Source organism: Amphiura filiformis, chromosome 17, assembly GCF_039555335.1.
Source record: "Amphiura filiformis chromosome 17, Afil_fr2py, whole genome shotgun sequence".
Classification (NCBI taxonomy): Eukaryota; Metazoa; Echinodermata; class Ophiuroidea; order Amphilepidida; family Amphiuridae; genus Amphiura; species Amphiura filiformis.
Window position 1 is genome coordinate 44637368 of NC_092644.1, and position 24644 is coordinate 44662011.

General features: G+C 36.2%; 1 long non-coding RNA gene across 1 annotated transcript; it reads left to right on the forward strand.

Annotated features, from left to right (window-relative positions):
* The first annotated feature begins 11556 nt into the window (after positions 1–11556).
* Positions 11557–23248, forward strand: LOC140137861 (uncharacterized). Its single transcript, XR_011856908.1, has 3 exons — positions 11557–11682; positions 19553–19633; positions 23077–23248. It is a non-coding gene; the product is annotated as an uncharacterized lncRNA (long non-coding RNA).
* Positions 23249–24644: the final 1396 nt, after the last annotated feature.

Here is a 24644-nt window from a genome sequence, read left to right on the forward strand (position 1 = left end):
TTATTTTGGAACATTATTATTTTTGAATGTATTTTGCTTTACTTGCTATCTTCTGTAGATAGCATTTAGAATGCAAAAGAAAATGATTCATACCTCTATTCTTTTTCTTTATGTTTAATGATTTTTTTAATGATATGACTGTCTACCGAAGATAGCAATAATGCCGGGTTTAGCCTATATGAGACAGAAAATGTGCCTATTTTTTTTTCGTACTGAATGAATCATCATTGTATTTTGTTTCGTTTTCTTTTTGTTTTGCTTTTTTGTTTTGTTTCTTACTTTATTTCCTGCATGTTGCCAATAATCTCTGCTATAAAGAGTGCCGTTTTAAATTTTGGTCAGCTTCTTCATTTAACATTTCTTTATAGCTTTGCATTCGGCCTAATGCCGATTTTTTTTCTCTAGGCGCGCGGCAAATTATAGCCGTTTTACCGTCCCCGTGATTTGCGCACTGAATCCTGTCATCTTACGCACTGAATCATCATCATCTAGAACGCGTGTTGGGCAATGTTATTTTGGAACATAATTATTTCAAATGTGTTTTGCTTTGCTTGCTATCTTCTGTAGTTATCATTTATGGCCTGTAAAGAAAATGATTCATACCTCTCTTCTTTTTCTTTATGTTTAATTATTTTTTTAATGATATGACTGTCTAACGAAGATGGTAGCAATCACGCCGGGTTTAAGGATGCACACAGGATCACTGAAGTGTTACATGGCCAAAATTGAGTTTTCATCACTAATGTCATCTTCAAACCGTATTTTATCTTGTCATTAATAGATTTTAAAGAAATCTTAAAATATGAACCATAAGAAAAGCTATTTAAAAGACCCTTTTTCATTAAAAATTCGTCAAAATGCAAAAGCAAATAAATCATTGTTTTCCCGCAATAGATCGCGTTCTCGTAACGCGTACTGCGGCGTACAGCTAGCAAAGACACTCGCACATGGTAAACAGGATGGGCGAGGTGATTACTGATTGAGGCGCTGGAGTCGCCAATCGCGAGCACTACCATATTTTATCGTATTGATCTCTTCCAAGGTAGGTAAAGCTTGCACCATTGCATTACGAAACTGCGGGCCGACAGACCACCACCGTCCCCGTCCCAGAATCAGTAGGCCTACTCGATAAATTTCGCCAAAAAAATGTTTGAGTATATAATGGCAAATTTAAAATTTGAAGGAAATCGTACATTAAGCCTTTAAAGCATTTTTCGTGAATGTTTTCATGCAGTGTTTTAAAACGCGCTTTATAGCATGATGCCTATACGGTAGGCCTACTGCATAAACCACAATCTAATTTAAAGCCATACATAAGTGTTCCGTTTTCTACTTTTGAAATTCGGTTTTGTTAGGCTATGTAAATTTCCGTGTTTTTCAGTTTTCTTGTGACCTCTCCGTGTTTTGCCCATTTAACATAGGGCCTATATATAGGCCTACTTTTTGTCCGTTTTACAAGAAGTTTATTCAAGACATATTATAACTTTTACCCCACTTGTTCACGTTTATTTGATTGAAAACAACAACAGACACACTTTTTTTATTTTTGTTGTTGTAGTTTTATTCACTTTTTATGCGGTACAAAATATTTTACAACTTTATTGTGGCTTTAGGCCTATAATAGGCCTATGACTTTTGTACGTGTTTGATATTCCGGAAAAAGTAATATTGAGTAATGCGACACATCAGAATCCTTTAAAATTTTACTTGGGATTCCTGTGGTGTAGGCCTAGCTATAACGGGCGTTAAAATGCCTATCTTTGGCGCGGACGGGCCGCTGTGGTGCCTCTCAAGCACCAACTAAAAAGTAAAAGCAACGAGTAGTAACAACATCATGTTTGCGGTTCAGAAAAGGACAATGAACATAAAAATGCAATATTTGTCAACACCAAAAAAAAAAAAAAAAAAAAAAAAAAAAGAAAATCACCAAAAACGATATATTAAAAACATTGCATTTTTAAAGCAAAATTATGAAAATTAGTACAAAACAGAAATCGCAATTATCATATTTATGTCTCAATTTATTCTTCATTTCATAAAACTTCCTGATTATCTGCTAAAATAATTGTTTGTCAGTTATTCTATGCTAATTTTAATGTTCTGATATGATGTCCGCAAATTTTAATACAGAGCATGATCTTTTTTTTTTTATACGGAACAGGACAAAATTGTGCTTAAATAATCATGGTTTCGTTCGCGGCAACACGACCATGCACTGTGCAACTTATTCGCGTAACCTGTCTGTCTGTCCGCGCGCCCTGTCGCTCCTCAAACGCCGACGCGACGCCGCGACCTTGCCGGAAGCTCTGCTGCACCATGGAAACAAGACTGCAGTAAATAAAATGGCTACACCATGTGGATAAACATCTGCCGAATGTGCACGGATAATTTTGTCATATTGTATATTTTACCATCTAAATCACCAAAAAAATGCCAGTCTGCTGCAGTTGGACGCCCCTTCTCATTTTCTAACTTGACCAAACGTCACAAGTCACCGGATTATATATTTATGGAATAATCTTCAAAAATGGACCTAAAATCCGCTGTATCTTACTATAAATAGGCTAATGTTGTATCTATGTGAGTACATCAAAGGCTCCGTCAGTTTCCATCCAAATGTCGCCAAATTCATACGGGAGATCGAGGAACATACCGAGACGCAAGTGAAGAAATTTGGTTGAAAATTCTCAAGAATTGGCTGCAAAAACAGTGAAAATATGAGTAAAAACGGGTTTTTGTTATGAAAATCGGTTACCAGCCTACGCGTCACTGCAGCTGGCCGGCAGCGCGTCGGCGCCGCGTGCGTAATGCGCATTACGCAAATGCGCGCGTAAACGGCGCGGAGCCACACGACTTGCAAGCCAGAGACCAGTGGACATGATAATACGGAAAGAAGGAAAAATAAAGGACAACAAGGTACATGGACGGGTCACGGGATACCGGGTGAACACGTCCGCAGACACGCTATGAGAGGACGTAATAAATACGGGAAAAGATGAAAATGGGGACAAAAAGGTACGAGTAATTAGGCCAACGGGTTAAAGTAACTAAATGAAACGGGAACAAAACAAAGAAGGAAAGAAACTAATCAGGAATTGTAAGAAAAAAAAGAAGCTAAAATAATGAGAACAGAATTAAGTAAAAAACATGGAAACGGGAAATCACAAGCAGCAAATAAAAAAAAAAAGATGCTAAAAGGGAAATGTAAGAAAGAACAGATTTAGAAAATAATGATTCAATGATTCTACCTGTTCAGTATTTCTTCCTGTTATAGTGAACGCTCCCATTTACTCATCTAGCGGGGACCCGCGCGAAGCGCGGGTATCCCGCTAGTCTTACTATAAATAGGCTAATGTTGTATCTATCTATCTATCTGTGTATCCTGTATAAAGGCTCCGTCAGTTTCGATCCAAATGTCGCCAAATTCATACGGGAGATCGAGGAATATACGGGAACGTGTTTAAACTTTATTTGGTTGAAAACGGTCAAGAATTGGCTCCAAAAACAGTGAAAATATGGGTAAAAACGGGGTTTTTGTTATGAAAATCGGTTGTTGGCCTACGCGTCACTGCAGCTGGCCGACAGCGCGTCGGCGCCTCGTGCGTAACGCGCACTACGCCAATGGGCGCGTAAACGGCGCAGAGCCACGCGACTGCGAGCCAGAGACCAGTGGACATGATAATACGGAAAGAAGGAAAAATAAAGGACAAAAAGGTACATGGACGGGTAACGGGATTATGATAACGGGTAAACACGCCCGCAGACACGCTATGAGAGGACGTAATAAATACGGGAAAAAGATGTTTGTTGTATAAACAGCATGAAGCGGTACTATAAAGGAAAATTAAATTAAAATGAGGACAAAAAAGTACGAGTAATAGGCCAACGGGTTAAAGTAACTAAATGAAACGGGAACGAAACAAAGAAGGAAAGAAACTAATCAGGAAATGTAAGAAAAAAGGAGCTAAAATAATGAGAACAGAATTAAATAAAAAACATGGAAACGGCAAATCACAAGCAGCAAATAAACAAAGAAGCTAAAGGGAAATGTAAGAAAGAACAGATTTAGAAAATAATGGGAACGAGGTTAAATAAATAACATGGAAACGGAAAATCACAAGCTAAGCAAAAGAAACTAAAAAAGAAAGTGTAAGAAGAGACAGGTTTAGAAAAATAAAATGTACCTTTTCAATGATTCTACCTGTTCAGTAATTATTCCTGTTATGGTGAACGCTCCCATCTAGCGGGGACCTGCGCGAAGCGCGGGTATCCCGCTAGTCTTACTATAAATAGGGAAATGTTGTATCTATCTATCTATCTATGTATGTATCACTATAAAGGCTCCGTCAGTTTCGATCCAAATGTCGCCAAATTCATACGGGAGATCGATGAATATACGGGAACGTGTTTAAACTTTATTTGGTTGAAAACGGTCAAGAATTGGCTGCAAAAACAGTGAAAATATGGGTAAAAACGGGTTTTGTTATGAAAATCGGTTACCAGCCTACGCGTCACTGCAGCTGGCCGGCAGCGCTTTGGCGCTGCGTGCGTAATGCGCATTACGCCAATGCGCGCGTAAACGGCGCAAAGCCACAAGACTTGCGAGCCAGAGACCAGTGGACATGATATTATACGGAAAGAAGGAAAAATAAAGGACAAAAAGGTACATGGACGGGTCACGGGATACCGGGTGAACACGTCCGCAGACACGCTATGAGAGGACGTAATAAATACAGGAAAAAGATGTGTGTTGTATAAACAACATGAAGTGGTACAATAAAGAAAAATTAAATTAAAATGAGGACAAAAAGGTACGAGTAATTAGGCCAACGGGTTAAAGTAACTAAATGAAACGGGAACGAAACAAAGAAGGAAAGAAACTAATCAGGAAATGTAAGAAAAAAAGAAGCTAAAATAATGATAACAGAATTAAGTAAAAAACATGGAAACGGGAAATCACAAGCAGCAAATAAAAGAAGATGCTAAAAGGGAAATGTAAGAAAGAACAGATTTATAATGGGAACGGGTTAAATAAATAAATAACATGCTAAGCAGAAGAAACTAAAAAAGAAAATGTAAGAAGAGACAGATTTAGATAAATAAAAATGTACCTTTTTAACCTGTTCAGTGATTCTTCCTGTTATAGTGAACGCTCCCATTTACTCATCTAGCGGGGACCCGCGCGAAGCGCGGGTATCCCGCTAGTTTTTCTAAATCGCGATTTTCGGCAAGTTCACTTTTGACCACTTTTAACCATTTTTGGTCCGCCATAGCGTCTAAATGAAGCATCACTGAGGTAAGTTTTTAAGTCAAACGTTTAGATATGGCCAAAATCTAGATAGTGTTTTTCATTTTTTAAATTAGGGCCTAGAACTTTTTTATCACCCATGATTCAAAAATTTGAACACGGGTCACACGTTTTTACTGATTTTTTGCCTATATTTTAAAAAACTAAGCAAAATTTCGAAAAAATAAAAAACACTTTCTAGATTTATTTGTCTAAATTAATAAAATTCATGTTTTACAGTTTTTGATTCTCAAATAATTTTTTATGGCGGACCAAAATTTTTGGTCAAAAAAGCCGTTTTTGGGATATTCTCGAAAATTGTACTTTTTGACCCAAAACTGACATTTTAAATGGATTTATGAGCTCATTTCCGTTCAAAAAATGTATACTTTTATATACTTTACATAAATAGTTTTCGAGTTATGAGGTGAAAAAAATGGATAATTAGTGATCCTGTGTGCCTCCTTAAATGAGACAGAAAATAGGCCTAGTTTTTTGCGTACTGAATGAATCATCATTGTTTTTTGGTTTTGTTTTCTTTTTGTTTGTTTTGTTTCTTACTTTATTTCCTGCATGTTCCCAATAATCTCTGCTATATAAAGTTACGTTCTTCATTTTAACATTTCTTTATAGCTTTGCATTCGGCCTAATGCTGATTTTTTTCTCTCTAGGCGCGCGGCAAATTATAGCCGTTTTATCGTCCCCGGGATTTTCGCACTGAATCCTCTCATTTTGCGCACTGAATCATCATCATCTAGAACGCGTGTTGGGCAATGTTATTTTGGAACATAATTATTTCGAATGTGTTTTGCTTTGCTTGCTATCTTCTGTAGATAGCATTTAGGGCCTGCAAAGAAAATGATTCACACCTCTATTCTTTTTCTTTATGTTTCATGATTTTTTAATGATATGACTATACCGAAGATAGCAATCATGCCGGGTTTATATGAGACAGAAAATAGGCCTAGTTTTTTGCGTACTGAATGAATCATCGTTGTTTTTTATTTTCTTTTCTTTTTGTTTTTCTTTTTTGTTTTGTTTCTTATTTTATTTACTGTATGTTCCCAATAATCTCTGCTATATAAAGTGCCGTTTTAAATTTTGGTCAGCTTCTTCATTTTAACATTTCTTTATAGCTTTGCATTCGCCCTAATGCCGATTTTTTCTCTAGGCGCGCGGCAAATTATAGCCGTTTTATTTGCCCCGGGCTTTGCGCACTGAATCCTCTCATTTTGCGCACTGAATCATCATCAGCTAGAACGCGTGTTGGGCAATGTTATTTTGGAACATTATTATTTTTGAATGTATTTTGCTTTGCTTGCTATCTTCTGTAGATAGCATTTAGGGCCTGCAAAGAAAATGATTCATACCTCTATTCTTTTTCTTTATGTTTAATGATTTTTTTTAATGATATGACTGTCTACCGAAGATAGCAATCATGCCGGGTTTATATGAGACAGAAAATGTGCCTATTTTTTTTTCGTACTGAATGAATCATCATTGTATTTTGTTTCGTTTTCTTTTTGTTTTGCTTTTTGTTTTGTTTCTTACTTTATTTCCTGCATGTCGCCAATAATCTCTGCTATAAAGAGTGCCGTTTTAAATTTTGGTCAGCTTCTTCATTTAACATTTCTTTATAGCTTTGCATTCGGCCTAATGCCGATTTTTTTTCTCTAGGCGCGCGGCAAATTATAGCCGTTTTACCGTCCCCGTGATTTGCGCACTGAATCCTGTCATCTTACGCACTGAATCATCATCATCTAGAACGCGTGTTGGGCAATGTTATTTTGGAACATAATTATTTCAAATGTGTTTTGCTTTGCTTGCTATCTTCTGTAGATAGCATTTAGGGCCTGCAAAGAAAATGATTCATACCTCTATTCTTTTTTCTTTATGTTTAATTATTTTTTAATGATATGACTGTCTAACGAAGATGGTAGCAATCACGCCGGGTTTAAATGAGACAGAAAATAGGCCTAGTTTTTTGCGTACTGAATGAATCATCATTGTTTTTTGGTTTTGTTTTCTTTTTGTTTGTTTTGTTTCTTACTTTATTTCCTGCATGTTCCCAATAATCTCTGCTATATAAAGTTACGTTTTAAATTTTGGTCAGCTTCTTCATTTTAACATTTCTTTATAGCTTTGCATTCGGCCTAATGCTGATTTTTTTTCTCTAGGCGCGCGGCAAATTATAGCCGTTTTATCGTCCCCGGGATTTGCGCAATGAATCCTCTCATTTTGCGCACTGAATCATCATCATCTAGAACGCGTGTTGGGCAATGTTATTTTGGAACATAATTATTTCGAATGTGTTTTGCTTTGCTTGCTATCTTCTGTAGATAGCATTTAGGGCCTGCAAAGAAAATGATTCACACCTCTATTCTTTTTCTTTATGTTTAATGATTTTTTTAATGATATGACTGTCTACCGAAGATAGCAATCATGCCGAGTTTATATGAGACAGAAAATGTGCCTAGTTGTTTGCGTACTGAATGAATCATCATTGTTTTTTGTTTTGTTTTCTTTTTGTTTTGCTTTTTTGTTTTGTTTCTTACTTTATTTCCTGCATGTTCCCAATAATCTCTGCTATATAAAGTGCCGTTTTAAATTTTGGTCAGCTTCTTCATTTTAACATTTCTTTATAGCTTTGCATTCGGCCTAATGCCGATTTTTTTTCTCTCTAGGCGCGCGGCAAATTATAGCCGTTTTACCGGCCCAGGGATTTGCGCACTGAATCCTCTCATTTTGCGCACTGAATCATCATCAGCTAGAACGCGTGTTGGGCAATGTTATTTTGGAATATTATTATTTCGAATGTGTTTTGCTTTGCTTGCTATCTTCTGTAGATAGCATTTAGGGCCTGCAAAGAAAATGATTCACACCTCTATTCTTTTTCTTCATGTTTCATGATTTTTTAATGATATGACTATCTACCGAAGATAGCAATCATGCCGGGTTTATATGAGACAGAAAATAGGCCTAGATTTTTGCGTACTGAATGAATCATCATTGTTTTTTGTTTTCTTTTCTTTTTGTTTTGCTTTTTTGTTTTGTTTCTTATTTTATTTCCTGCTTGTTCCCAATAATCTCTACTATATAAAGTACCGTTTTAAATTTTGGTCAGCTTCTTCATTTTAACATTTCTTTATAGCTAGCTTTGCATTCGGCCTACTGCCGATTTTTTTTTCTCTAGGCGCGCGGCAAATTATAGCCGTTTTACCGGCCCCGGGATTTGCGTACTGAATCCTCTCATTTTGCGCACTGAATCATCATCATCTAGAACGCGTGTTGGGCAATGTTATTTTGGAACATTATTATTTTGAATGTGTTTTGCTTTGCTTGCTATCTTCTGTAGATAGCATTTAGGGCCTGCAAAGAAAATGATTCATAGCTCTATTCTTTTTCTTTTTGTTTAATGATTTTTTTAATGATAGGGCCTATGACTGTCTACCGAAGATAGCAATCATGCCGGGTTTATATGAGACAGAAAATGTGCCTAGTTTTTTGCGTACTGAATGAATCATCATTGTTTTTTGTTTTGTTTTGTTTTTGTTTTGCTTTTTTGTTTTGTTTCTTACTTAATTTCCTGCATGTCCCCAATAATCTCTGCTATATAGAGTGCCGTTTTAAATTTTGGTCAGCTTCTTCATTTTAACATTTCTTTATAGCTTTGCATTCGGCCTAATGCCGATTTTTTTTCTCTAGGCGCGCGGCAAATTATAGCCGTTCTAGCGGCCTAGGGATTTTCGCATTGAATCCTCTCATCTAAAGCTGAATTTATACTCAATCGCTTTTGCAGAAAAGCGATTTTCACGCATGCTCAATGTTTACTTACATTTCCAGAGCGTCAAGCCCCCAGACAAACAAGTACCTAGACCTATAACTTTGCTTTGCGTAGTGAAGTCAACACTGCTTAGCAACGATTTTGACAAGGACGCAACCCGGACGCAAACAAGCAGACATGTTCGCGTCTACAGAACATGTTGCATTTGACGCGGGCGATAACGGCGCAGCAATCACGCAAACGATCGCGTTTTTTGTTCCAGACATGAACGCTTATTTCTCCGCGTCCGACCACCCGACCAAAATCACCTTGGATACGTGGCTTCACCTACTGCCATGGTTAGGGATGGGCAGTTATAGGTCTAGGTGGTATGTCTATGGTCAAGCCGATCAATCGATTCAAATCGCGGAGGCAAAAACGTTTTACCGGCACAGGGATTTGCGCACTAATCCTCTCATTTTGCGCACTGAATCATCATCATCTAGAACGCGTGTTGGGCAATGTTATTTTGGAACATAATTATTTCGAATGTGTTTTGCTTTGCTTGCTATCTTCTGTAGATAGCATTTAGGGCCTGCAAAGAAAATGATTCACACCTCTATTCTTTTTCTTTATGTTTAATGATTTTTTTTTATTGAGACTATCCACCGAAGATAGCAGTCATGCCGGGTTTATATGAGACAGAAAATATGCCTAGTTTTTTGCGTACTGAATGAATCATCATTGTTTTTTGTTTTCTTTTCTTTTTGTATTGCTTTTTTGTTTTGTTTCTTATTTTATTTACTGCATGTTCCGAATAATCTCTGCTATATAAAGTGCCGTTTCAAATTTTGGTCAGCTTCTTCATTTTAACATTTCTTTATAGCTTTGCATTCGGCCTAATGCCGATTTTTTTTTCTCCAGGCGCGCGGCAAATTATAGCCGTTTTACCGTCCCCGTGATTTGTGCACTGAATCCTCTCATTTTGCGCACTGAATCCTCATCAGCTAGAACGCGTGTTGGGCAATGTTATTTTGGAACATTATTATTTTGAATGTGTTTTGCTTTGCTTGCTATCTTCTGTAGATAGCATTTAGGGCCTGCAAAGAAAATGATTCATACCTCTATTACAGGTAGAAGTTTTTGAATAACCCTCGTAATACCATAAAAAACCCTAATAAAACAAAGTCAAACATGAGAATAACATTTTTTAGATGCTTATTTCAATTCTTGTAATTTTCCTTATAATAGGCCTACAATGGAAAACAAAAGAAATAGATTTTCAAACCCTAATAAAACAAAGTTATACACGGTCCCTGGTTATACACATGGAAAACTTTAGATACTTATTAAACAATTTTCATATTTCCCGTCACAAGGAAAAACAAAATAAATAGATTTTTAATCTTTTTAAATCATTCTTATGTTGACTTTGTTTTATTAGGGTTTGTAAATCTATTTCTTTTGTTTTTCATTGTATTATGAGGAAAATGAGAATTGAAAATAAGCATCTAGAAAAAAATTATTCTTGGGTTTGACCTTGTTTTAATTTTAGTTTAGTTTTGTAAATCTAAATTCTCATAGATTTCACAATACATTGAAAAACAAAAGAAATATATTTATCAATCCTAATATGAACAAAGGTAAACATAAGAACAGCTTTCTTCTAGATGCTTTTTCCATTCTCATAATTTCCCTCATAATACAATGAAAAATCAACAACAAAAGAAATAGATTTTCAAACCCTAATAAAACAAAGTCAACCATAAGAAAAACATTTTTCTAGATGCTTATTTCAATTCTCATAATTGTCCACAAAGTAAAAAAAAAATAGGTTAAAATCCTAATAAAACAAAGTCAAACATATATAAAAAAAAAAGAATAAATTTTTTCTAGATGTTCATTTTCAATTCTCATAATTTTCCTCATAATGCAATGAAAAACAAAAGAAATAGATTTTCAACCCTAATAAAACAAAGTCAAACATTAGAAGTAACTTAGAGATGTAGATGTTTGCATTCAATTCTCATAATTTTCTCAATAGGCCCTACAATGAGTGAGGCCTGTGACAGTGAAATCCTCATACTAAATTCACCCTAAATCGTGCCATAGCTGGTAGCCTATAAATTGCATCATGCTTGGGACACCCTATATGAAAATTGATGCACCCGGAAGTGATCGAATAGCCATACCGGGATTTCCCCACACGGTATGATTGCCAGAAGTGTACTTTAGACGCCAAATTGGGAGATCATTTTTAAGATTTACTGAATTAGACTTTGCTTCTTCCAGTTTTCATGACTGATTTTTTTTCTATTATTCCACAGAAATAAAAAAAAAAATAAAAAAATCAACGTGCAGCAAATAATACGATAGCATGAACACAGAGTATAACCCAATAAAAAAAAAAGTGCATGTGTGCGCTTTATTGAGCATGTTGAGTTGTGATAAGCCATACAGGTGCCAGACACTGCATTGCAGTTTAGGCAGGATTGTCGTGGCGCAGAAGCGATGCAGTTCATTGACTTCCCAGGTAATTGCAATAACGCAATGAATTGTGAAATCGTCATTGACTGCTAGTTTACAATCACAATGCACGACTATTGTTTGACACAATCACGTTAAACTTGAGGTAAGTCATGTAAGTTATGTGTTTGTTTGTTTACAATCATCACAGCATGATTTGCCAGTGCAGTGCACATACAACAATCAACATCAATTGCTTTGTCATGATTGTGAAGCTCTTGCTTGTCTTAGTTTAGTACAAGGAACCCATATACCGTAGCTCTGCATTTATAACGATATGGGATAAAGTGTATGTAAAGCTAGTGCAACGCATTTGCATGATTTCAATTAGAGTTTGCACTAAAAAAATACAAGGCTCCTGTAGCTAATAAATTAGTTGCCGGCCTCCAGACAAGCGGCTAGGTGACGCAGGGGTAACCTTGTCAATCAAATACTTCATCTATTGTCTCCAATACTGAATCCGATAAGTGATCGATGTATCGATAAAAATATGGAATTAAACTATAGCCAGACGATGGTGGACTACATTATTCAATGTGGCAACAGCCAAAAGCGTAAACAAAACAGACAATATGACGGCAACACTGCCTGCACGATGGACGCAATTATTTTTTCCCGGAGCCAAGATCTTGCCATTACAGAAAAAAAATGCACAAAATATATTTCCCAGTGCAATATATACATTTTCACATGAAAATAAATAATTTTAAATTCAAAGAAAAAAGAAGAAGAAAATTTTTTAATCATCGCCGGGGATGGGAATCGATCTCGGGACCCTTTATGGGCGGCGAGATCCGTAACCACTACACCACGTAAACTCATTGATACACGTGGGGAAATTTTCAGTATATATCGTAACATATCGTATGCGTTATTCATACAAAAAAATTAAAAAACAGTACTTACAATGAGGTTCACTGGCGAACCTCAACGGATTTAGACTGATAAAATAGTGCTTAATAACATACGTACAGTTTTGGAATAATTTGAGACATTTTTGTGTTTACGTGTAAAACCAATGACAACGTCAAAATTGAGCCAATCTTGGCCGCCCCCCCCCCCTGACTATAGCGGCGCACTTTAATACTTTACGAGGTGATTCAGTCAGGTACCTGGATTCAGCATTCAATAACAGGATGCCATGACTTAATTTATTCTTTATGATTACGATTAAAACAAACAAACAATAATAAAAATATAAACAAAATAATGATAATATTATAAGAATATAAGGCATATGCCTATAAGATTTCTTTTATTAAAGAAATTAAACATTTTTTTAACCGGCCTAAGTATGAATTCGTAACGTTATACAAGAGAAATGTTATATTAAAATGCGCTTTGTGATTTTTAATTTGGTTAAAACTAAGCTTGCACTTTAATAATTCTCATATTGTTAATACAAATAGGAACACGTCTTTTGAGTAGGCATAATTAATACGTATTTATTATTGTGTTATTCAATTTTGAATTATGTTCAATTATCCCAGTAAACACAAAATGTTTTTGAGTTTTCGACATCATTCGCAAAAGGTTAGAAAAGGTTGCCAGAAAATGTTTAAATATCGGGTTATATAAAGGCTATATAAAGGGAATAAAACCTATTCATAACATTCAAAAACCTTTTTTGATAACTTAAAACCTATCATTATTTAAGTGGTGACAAAATATTGGCAAACATGTTTGCAGATAATATTTTCAATAACATTTCGAAAACATTTAAAAATATTTTTGTAGTGTGTTTCCATGTAAAACTGTTTAAAATGTTTTCATGCCCTTTATTTAACCCGACATTTAATGTTATTAAAACGTTTTTACCAAAACACAAACCCAAAAATATAGGCCTAACCTGTTTAAAACGTTTTAAAAACGTTTTAAAAACGTTTTGTGTTTACCAGGATGGCATTTAGACCTTCACATTAAAATGTTATTATTATTATCATTACATGTAGGCCTATTTATAACATTGTGATGATTTTTCATTATTATTATAAATTTCTATTTCATTTAAAATTGTAATATTTTATATTTATATAACTTTTATTCCATGCACATTTATGCGCACACGTTAAACTTAGTCAATTTCGCACAGTGTTTCCTCGGGGATAATTGCCTATCGGTTGAAATGATCATGGATATAAACGTATTGGTGATGTCATAAGCTTAACTTTGGTGGACAATAGAATAATATTTGATTGACAAGGTTACCCCTGCGTCCCCTAGCCGCTTGTGCCTCCAGTGTACTAAGGGAACAAACCAAAAGATCGATGACGTCCTATAAACGTAACTGGTTTCGTTTAGGGGGGAGGGGGTAAAAATACTCGATTACGTTTGTACAAAAACATCGGTCTGAAAAATGTGTCATTTATTATTACTAGAGGTATACCCGTATGGCCGTATGCATAACAGCACACATATAATTATAGAGTATTATAACTTTGTTGGAAAAATAGTTTTGTAACATTTTGAAGATGTTTACTGTGGCGATCCAAAACCATGCTACAGTTATTTATAGATGAATATATATGTTAGCATGATTACTTGGCAATGCTTGCCCTTACCAAAGTGTCAGGCCTGAATTAAACCTGAATTCAGCTAGAAATCAGGCCTGAAATAATGACTAAATTCAGGCCTGATTCTAACCTGAAAAAGGGCGAAATATTTAAATGAGATAAGCCAGAAATTTAATGTCAGGCCTGAAATTTTTAGCCAGAAAAATTTAACCAGAAATAATAAGCCAGAATTTTAGCTAGAATTATTAAACAGAATTATTAGCCAGAAATATTAACCAGAAATGAAATCAGGCCTGATTCTAACCTGAAAAAGGGACGAAATATTTAAATGAGATTAGCCAGAAATGTTAGGGCTGAAATTTTAGCCAGAAAGATTTATACAGAAAAAATTAGCCAGAATTTTAGCTAGAATTATTAAACAGAATTATTAGCCAGAAATATTAACCAGAAATGAAATCAGGCCTGATTCTAACCTGAAAAAGGGCCGAAATATTTAAATGAGATTAGCCAGAAATTTTATAAGGCCTGAAATTTTAGCCAGAACAAATTAGCCAGAATTTTAGCTAGAATTATTAAACAGAATATTAGCCAGAAATATTAACCAGACTTCACTCTTCTCAACTCCCGGTCCCCGCACTCCGTGCATCCGCGGGTATTCATGCTTGTCGGTGAACTTTAAAAACACCCCCTTTTGCATCTCATTTCGCGAATTATTTGCCTTCGACAATACCCCTATTTTCGCTAAAACGCAAACGATATTTCTAACATATCCTTTTCTGACAGAAACACGTAGGCTGCTCCATGAAAATATCCTTTTTTTTTCAATTTCGAACACATGGTTTGAAAAACACCCCTTTTTGTGTTTCATGAATCGCATTTCTTCATCTGAAAACACCCCTATTTCATGAAATTTTACCGAGCATGAATACCAGCGGATGCACGGAGTGCGGGACCGGTCTCAACTTCAGCCTCATACATGTGTAGATTGAAATTCCCACAATTGCCATGATCAGAATGCACCAGTGGCATAGCGTCATAGGGGCATGGGGGGCATGTGCCCCCAATCGATTGCAAAATTGAGAAAATCCGATAGGAAAATTGCCAAAAAAACAGCTTGTGCCCCCCCAATCAGACCCGTGCCCCCAATCATGGTTGGTGCCCCCCCCATCGGATGACCCATGCTTCGCCACTGGAATACACCTTTTATAGGATTGAACTCTAAACCTGAAAGAAGTTTGATATTCATACTGTGCACTTGACCCTCTTTACAAATTAATGCTCTCCTTTCTCAAATGTTGGTCACAACCTTGTCAGTTTTGTTTTCAGTCTTTAACCCAGGTGAAAAGTGTTACTGATGTTCTTGGGGTGTTATGAAGTGGGGAAGGGTTATTTGGAGAGTTCAAATATGGTGAGTTGTCATTTGGAGAGTTCTGATATGGCGAGTTGTCAATTGCAGAGTTCAACTATGGTGAGTCGTCATTTGGAGAGTTCCAAAGTGGCAATTTGTCACCTTGAGCATATTGGAAATGTTTTGTTTGTATAGTTGGGATGTGGTGTGCTATGTCAATGTAATGGGATGTTTCTATTTTGAAGTGAGGAGGGTAATTTAGAGAGTTTATGTTTACAAAGCACATCCAAACGGTATTACACAACTCTCCCAATATGCAGAAGGTGACAACTCACCATATTTGAACTCTCCAAATGACCCTTCCCCCACAAACATCCCCAAGACATCAACATGACATACCACATTGCAACTTTTACAAAATATAACCCCCGAATATAACTCTTTCAATTCGGTGTAGGTGATAACTTGCTCATCCTGGTGCATTGAATTCTCCAAAGGACCCTCCTCCCACTTCAAAGTACAAACACTCCCAATTTATGCATCAACAGAACACACCACACCCCAAGTTTACCAAATACAACACTTCAAATTTGGGTGAAAACTCACCACATTTAAACTCTCCAATGACTCTCCCCCCACTTCAAAGTAGAAACATCCCCAATATATCAACATTGCCCACCAAATCATCCCAACTTTAAAACCAATACAAACGTACCACTATGATGTAACAACCTTATTTGAACTCTCCCAATGACAACTCGCCATATTTGAACTCGCTAAATAACCCTCCCCGCTTCAAAGGACAACCTCCCCAAGACATCAGCATAATTAATACCCCAACAACATCAGTAACACATTTCACCTGGGTCAGCCAGCATCAACCTGCAGTATACCCACATAATTATTATAAATAAATGATACATGCATAATGCATGCATGTCTGCTGAATTCAACAACCTTTCTAGGCAATGTTTCCTGGGGAAAAAGAATGACAAAATTCAGGCTTTGAAACTTACGAACATCTGATCTTCCTTCCACAGACATAGCTGGTATGTTTCCCATCAACTACACAATGTTAAAAGACCCTAAAATACCCTTTAAACTGTTAATTTTTCAAAAAGTTGTGGCAGTTTCTGAGCCTTATCAGTAGCCTGCTTCCTTACAGTTGGTGACCTCTGACCTAATATCATGTGACCATAATTAGCCTGAAAAATAATTAGCCAGAATACCAAATCTGGCTAATATTTAGCCATATTTTTGATTCTGGTTAATCTTTTAACCAGAATACAAAATCTGGCTAAATATCTTAGCCAGAAAACTTTTCAAGTTAAGATTTTAGCCTGAAATTGGATTCAGGTTATGATTTCTGTTTATTAAATAACCAGAATTGATATTCTGGTTAATTTGTTAACCAGAAATTGATATTCTGGTTAATTTATTGGTCTTAGAATAATTTCTGTTTAGATTCAGGCTAAATTAACCAGAATGTTTGGTAAGGGTGGGCACTGTGGATTCTGGATTTGTAACAAAGATCCACATTTTCGCCGATTTTGTTATCGATCTGACCAAGTCTTTGACCTCCGATTTCGACCGAAGGTAGCTTTACACTCCCCATATTTTTCTGCATCCCCGTGCGAATTTGGCGAGGCTCAGATCAAAACTGACGGAGCCTTTTACCCTTCAAAACTCACTGTGGAAGACATTGCCTTAATATAGATTTTACCAAGTTCAAGTACATGAATCAGAATGCATCAGAGCTATTTATAGAACACAGGCAGCAAGTGCAATTGTTTATACCATGGTCGCTGACTTTTGAAAATGCACATTTTCGCAGATTTTGAGCCCAATCCTTTACCGATCGCAACCAAATGTGATCCCCGCATTCGACCGAAAGTAGCTTAGGACACTCCCCATATTTTCCTTGATCTTCCGTATGAATTACAGCCCAATCGGACCAAGTTTAAAATTTGACCTTTGACCTTCGACCTCCGATTTCGACCGAAGGTAGCTTAGGACACTCCCCGTATTTTCCTTGATCTCCTGTAAGAATTACAGCCCAATCGGACCAAGTTTAAAATTTGACCTTTGACCTTCGACCTCCGATTTCGACCGAAGGTAGCTTAGGTCACTCCCCATATTTTCCTTGATCTCCCGTATGAATTACAGCCCAATCGGACCAAGTTTAAAATTTGACCTTTGACCTTCGACCTCCGATTTCGACCGAAGGTAGCTTAGGTCACTCCCCCAGTATTTTCCTTGATCTCCGTATGAATTACAGCCCAATCGGACCAAGTTTAAAATTTGACCTTTGACCTTCGACCTCCGATTTCGACCGAAGGTAGCTTAGGACACTCCCGTATTTTCCTTGATCTCCTGTATGAATTACAGCCCAATCGGACCAAGTTTAAAATTTGACCTTTGACCTTCGACCTCCGATTTCGACCAAGTTTAAAATTTGACCTTTGACCTTCGACCTCCGATTTCGACCGAAGGTAGCTTAGGACACTCCCCGTATTTTCCTTGATCTCCTGTATGAATTACAGCCCAATCGGACCAAGTTTAAAATTTGACCTTTGACCTTCGACCTCCGATTTCGACCGAAGGTAGCTTACGACACTCCTCGTATTTTTCTGCATCCCCCGTGCGAATTTGGCGAGGCTCGGATCAAAACTGACGGAGCCTTTAACACACATACATACACGCAAACACGCATACAACATAAGGCAAATTATAGTAAGATTATGTCAAAATTTTCAACATTTTATTATTACGTTTCTGGCATGGAGTGGGGGGGGGGGGTCGGCAGAGAAATGAAACCAGTTACGTTTAAAGGACGTCATCGATCTTTTGGTTTGTTCCCTAAGTTCTTGCCTAATCTCCTACATTGTATATGCTTGAAATATTGTAATTAATACTCCATTATTTATCCATCCATAATAAATAAAAAATCATTAGCACATGATCCAAATTGGCACACCCAAACTGAGATGACTCTTCAGTGCACAGCACCAATACGAAAAAGTTTGTGCCTGCGATGTTCATGCATTAATGCTGTAAGTCTAACTTTGCAACCAAAATCAGCTATAAACATGGGGTTTGGACTGATAGAAAGGGAATTGTTCACTTCATAAAATTAACGAACCTGATAATAACTAAGTTTTCAACAAAATATAGGTGGGGATTGATGATTGATCACATTATTATGATATATATGATATATGTTGTGGAGAAAACAACATCGACAGCAACAAACACATACAAGAAATACATGAGAGAACTAGGCGTCCTGGCCACATGTACCAGACAAGATCATAGCTATAAATAGCTACACAGAAAATGATCACAGGAAGTATCAATTGGCAGTTTCAATTGAGTCAATCTAGTTCCAGATTTCCCAATATAAACAGTATCTGCCATTATCAATCTAGACATTATGTGTTGCATGATAGGGATAATCCAGGTTACAAGTATGTCCCATTCACAGGCGTTGTATTCCAAAAACATCCTATAGATTTTTAAATTATTAAAGAGGTCAATTTAAATAATTTCATGATACACATAAATTTGAGGCAAAGTGTGGTGTAGTGGTTAGGGGTTCCACTCTGGTGCATGAGGTAACATTAAAACTATACATTCCCGGACAAGGTTACATTTCAAGGAAACCATAAAGGAACAGCTCAAATCAATATCAATATGATACATGGACAAACTGCATACACACAACATTCTATGGTCCACTTCACTCTGTTTTCAAAAGGGGTGTTGGACAGTATCCACAAAGAAGAAGAAGGAGGTCCCATCATCAGTACGGTATCGATTCTTGGTGGTGGCTTGAAAAGGTATAAAGAGTGTATAAAATTTAGGTGATAAAAAATATGGAGCAACTTCGACAGATAGAGGAGGGGAAAAGTCTGGTTATTATGTTTATCATGTTACAGTTTGTCCACCCAGCTATGAATCTTGCCCGGAATCTTGTCAAATATGAATTAATCTAATCTCGCTTAACTAGATATGAACATGTTGCCACAAATGTAAATAGGCATTCTGTTTACTGACATTTTGTTTATATTGAAACATAAAGTTTATTATATCTTCTATGGTTATTCTCATTTCAGAAAAAGAAGATTTTTCAGAATTGAACTCCACATGATGACTTCAGTGTACAACTGTACATAAAACAGGCCTAGATAAAAATGGTAAGTTGGTATGGTGACCCGGGTGATGCAAAAGGATATCTAAGGCGACCAAAAAATCTGTTTTACAGACGGACAGACTTCGATATTGATTTGGAGTAATTTTTCTTGTGAATGGAGTAATTTTTCTTGTGAATCTCAAGCAAGGCTGCAAGTGTTACAAAATCAGCTAGCCAGGACAATTTTATCTGCTGATATTAGAACACCAATAAGTAACTTAATGAGTGCACTACAGTGGATAAAACTAAATGATAGATGGAATAATCAACTTCTTATTTTAGTTTTTAAGTGTTATCTGGGTCCATCTTATCTATCATCTAAATTTGAATTTGTTCATAGTCATATGCATATTACCAGGAATCATTCATCAAATACTCTTGTTGTACCAAAATGTAATTCAAATTCAGGCAAGCGTACATTCCATGCCAGAGCTGTTAATACTTGGAATGAAATTGCACCTCAAATCCATAAAGAATTAAATAATATGTCTTTGTATCAATTTAAAGCGCGAACAAATACTTCTGCTAAATAATTTGGGATTTCTATTCCCTTATAAATTGTACTTTTTATAAGGACATTTTAGATTAGCTTGTATTTTGTATAATCTTTGCCATATGAGTTCAATACTATTTATTATGTTATTGATTTACCATGTGTAAGATGTAAATTTACTATGTATCAATACATGTACAAAAATGTATGTATTACAGTATTTTATAATTGTATGAGGGCCTGCTTGGAAAGCAGTGCTTGACACTGAAGTGGAATTACCCTCAATAAAGAAAGATTATTATTATTATTATTATAATGGTCAGGACTTTTCAAAACATTTTAAAATTATTTTGCCAAAAAAAATCTGGAAACTTAGTTTAAAAATGTTTTGAATTATTTTAACAAACTTTCCAGTCAAAATCAATCAATTTTGGCCAAAACACAGCTGATTTTACCTGATTTTACATGATTTGTAGCAACATTAAAAAACAAAATCTCCAAAAATGCAATATCTGGGTTGGTCGGGCATGTAAAAGAGTTTGGTGTTTTTCGTCCCCAAATGTCCAAACATTTCATTATCTTCAGATGGTAACTCTAATATATGTAGACATGCTCATGCAAGCATCCCAGTGGAAATACCTCACTACCTAGCATGTGAGATATAAAAAATTCTGTCCACTGGGAGGCCTCACCAGAGGACAATTTGCATGATAGCAGTAGCACATTAAAACAGACCTAGGTATCAATGGTTGTGGGATTGAACTAGAGACCTGTCCCTCTGTCATCTTGAGCCGCACCAACATGGCTGCATGCCATTACAATTGTTATACCATTCCAGATGTTTTATTGCATATATAGAGTCAATAACCCTAATAACCCGGGTGACGTGGTTTGAGTGCCAAATAATGTGTACCCCTTTAATACGAAAATGCAGGCGAAAAAAAAAAAGTGTAAAAGCAAAGTGTGCTGCACGCTTAAATAAGTGTGGAGAAGTGCACAAGAGCATGTTTGAAAATTTGAAAGTTTTGAATGAGGTTTATTTTTTAGATTTTAAATACAGTTGCTCATTTTAAGTCTTTGAGCATGCAAATATAGTTATATATAGTATAGTATTAATAATGATAATAATTTCTGGTAATCAATCTACACTTCAAATATTGAAAGAATTGTCTATTTTATTTGTCTGTTGCTTTTGAAACCTTTCCACTGTGCTTCTATAGTATTAGATCTTAATCCATGTAATCAGAGTCTGTGTCCAAGTCCAGTTTAGTGACTGACTAGTGCAGCAACCGGGGATCATAAAACGTGTACTGCAAACATATTGAAGTTTAAAATTTAAATGGAACCAATTTGCTCAAAGCACACCAAATTTTTTTTTAAAGCTGAAATGGCCAAATATGAGATTAATTTTGCTAAAATCACATCAGGTGTTTCTCTTCTCTTTTCTCCAATTTCTTTTCTCTTTTTTGATCCGGGGGCATTTAAAAGGGCTGTATGCGCTTACTGGGATGACGAGTCACAAACATCCTGGCCATGCTGATACACAAATGTCTTTGAATAGTTCTATTGTTTTTCTCCTTTAATTGTGTTATGAACAAATAAAGTTTACCACCATATCCATATTTAACCTTGATTCAGATCACGGATGTGTCCAAAACATCCTGAACTACACCATGGCATTTGATATTTACTTTTTTCAATTATGACATTGTTTGACATTGAACTATATTTTGGCTCCAACATATCTCAATTTTATAGTTACCCATGTTAAGGGGGTACTACACCCCTGCCCAATTTTGTGCCTATTTTTGCATTTTTCTCAAAAATTATAGCGCAATGGTGACAAGTAAGATATGTATATTATAGGGGCAAGGACTGCAACTACTGCACTGGAAATTTTATTTCAACACAGACAACAGTTGTGGAGTTACAGTCAAAAATAAGGGAAAACCAATATTTGATCAATAAATCAATAACTACTTGCCTTGAGTTGCTGAATTTTTAGTGCAGTAGTTGTAGTCCTTGCCCCTATAATAATACATATCTTACTTGTCACCAATGCACTATACTTTTTGAGAAAAATGCAAAAATAGACACAAAATTGGCCAGGGGTATAAGTACCCCCTTAATGGTGTATGTTGTAATTACTTTATTTAATTACTTCAGTGGGCCCTATAGCTGATATTAGTACATACATGTATGTGTGTACAATTGTATCATACACTCTAGAACAAACTGGAAGTGCTGTAAAAATTGCAAAACTCATGTAAAGTGAATGTTCACAATGATTAATATGCAAGTGTTCCTCTTTCAAGCAGTTTGACCCAGAGCGAGTTTGACCTGTGTGTATCTTTGTTTGTCTATAAATACAGTAGATAACTGATACAATCCCATGTACCGGTACATGTTTTTCTTTCAATGATGTAAAGCTAGTTTATATTCATGAACCTACAAATGCAATATTACTTTCAAACTTAATGCAACAGAAAATAATTTTGGTAAGTTGCAAATTTGAGGTTTTTGTAACAACGAGGAAAATAAAAAGTGCTCTTGTTTAGGACATGAGGTTCAATATGGTAAGTTATAAATCCCACATGTTGTCACTTATTTACCATTGACTATGTGTACATGTACATGATTGTTCCCAATTTCACAGAAAAAGGGGTGTCCACTGTCCACAGACATAAAAAAAATGTTTGTGATATTTAACAAATAAGGGCATTTTTGATGATTGGGTGGGGGAGGCCTCAAAATTTAAAAAAAACAAGGGTATTATCCATATGAGTGTATTATCATGTACTATTCTTTTATTTGTTTTCATCCAGGCCTATTAAAAGATTAAAAGGACAACAGAGTTCTCCTAAGGCTTAGACAAAAAGTGATCCAAAAATGTGGTCTTTTTTGTTACAAGTGTCCTTGTTCAATTATTCTTGTCTTTTTTTTTATAATTCCAGACCTCAGTACACAAGACTGTTCCCACCAACAAGATAACATCCAACATGAGTCACTTCTCATATCAAGTCAAATCGGAGATTATGTTACTGAGTACATAGTATTTAATATTGTTGACTATAATCAGTTTGTATTGCTCTGATACAGACCCATCTGCAATTTGATTAAGGATGAATCAACTTGGAAACTTCAACGTACGAATCAAACTTCAACATAGAAGCCATTGCATCTAAAATACTTGGATCTCAACGTCACATCTCTGTAGAAGAAAGCAGTTTTGATTGCAAATTACACAGAGCGATTTTTCGTTAATCAAAATGGCCATACCAAAGCAGATGTCATCTGAATCGAGTGTGGAGAAGTATGATCACCTCAACAATCATGATGAATGCTACCCTTACATCGGTAATCATGACAGAGAACTTGCAGGATGTATTCGTAGAAATGGCATTAAGATCATGCAAATCTATGGAGCCCCCTACTTGGGTAAAACTAGACTGGCTAGATCAGTAGCTCGGAAGTATGGTGAAGCAGTTAACAGTGTTCCAGATGGCAGGAAGGTTCACTTGTGTATGATAAAAATGGAAGACTGTTCTTCCACTAAAGATTTTATTGATGAGATCCGGTTTGAATGTACAAATCGAACAATGGAAACGAGTGACAAAGAGAGTGCCTATAGGGATCTGAAGAAAAGGTTGAGGTCGAGTAGTGAGTCATACTTGTTCATTTTGGATGGTATTCAAGGAAATGAGACTGCTCTACAAGATATTTTACAGAATGTTTCTAGGCTTGTTGAAGACACAGGTGTGATGTTTATCATTACATCAACTGTGCGTATCTGCTTCTCTAGGCTCAAGGAAGCAAAATACTATGAGCATATGTGTCGTCCAATGCTGCCAGTGTATGCCAAGGTACTTTTTATGACTGCAGCAGGATACCCAGGATGGGTAGGAGATGAATCTGGATATCCTTATGGATTCAATAAGGAACTGGTTGATGAAGCCATCAGGTTGACTAAGAAGGTACCATTTGCTCTCATCCTTGCTGGTCAAAAGATAGCTCCTACAAATGGTGTTCATTTTGACCCAAAGGAGGTCATTGATCTTCTTAAAAGATCAGTAATTGATACTCTCAGCCACAAGTTCGCCCCAAAGAATGACCAACTTGGTCCGAAGCTGAAGAAATACTTTGACAGTCTGACTCCAGATGAAAAGAGGTTTGTCATCAGACTTGGTCACAAAGATGCGATAGATCGTTTCACATCTGCAACTGCCTTTGAAGTGACTCCTCAGAAAAGTCCTTCAGCTGTCAAATGTGATATACTGGAACCAATGGTCAACAAAAGTGTCTTGTCAACAAAAGACCATCATCAACGTCAGCAGGCATTTGATTCTAATGATTGGTTAAATGACTTCATCAGAGAACGGTTCTTTGACTTTGTTAACCATACCAGACACGAATTTGTTCAGACTATTCGAGAACTTATTAATAGGTACTTGAATGCTTTAGAAATCTCTCAAGATGAAGTCAATAAGGTGCTCTCTACAAAGCATGGAATTGGGGAACCTCT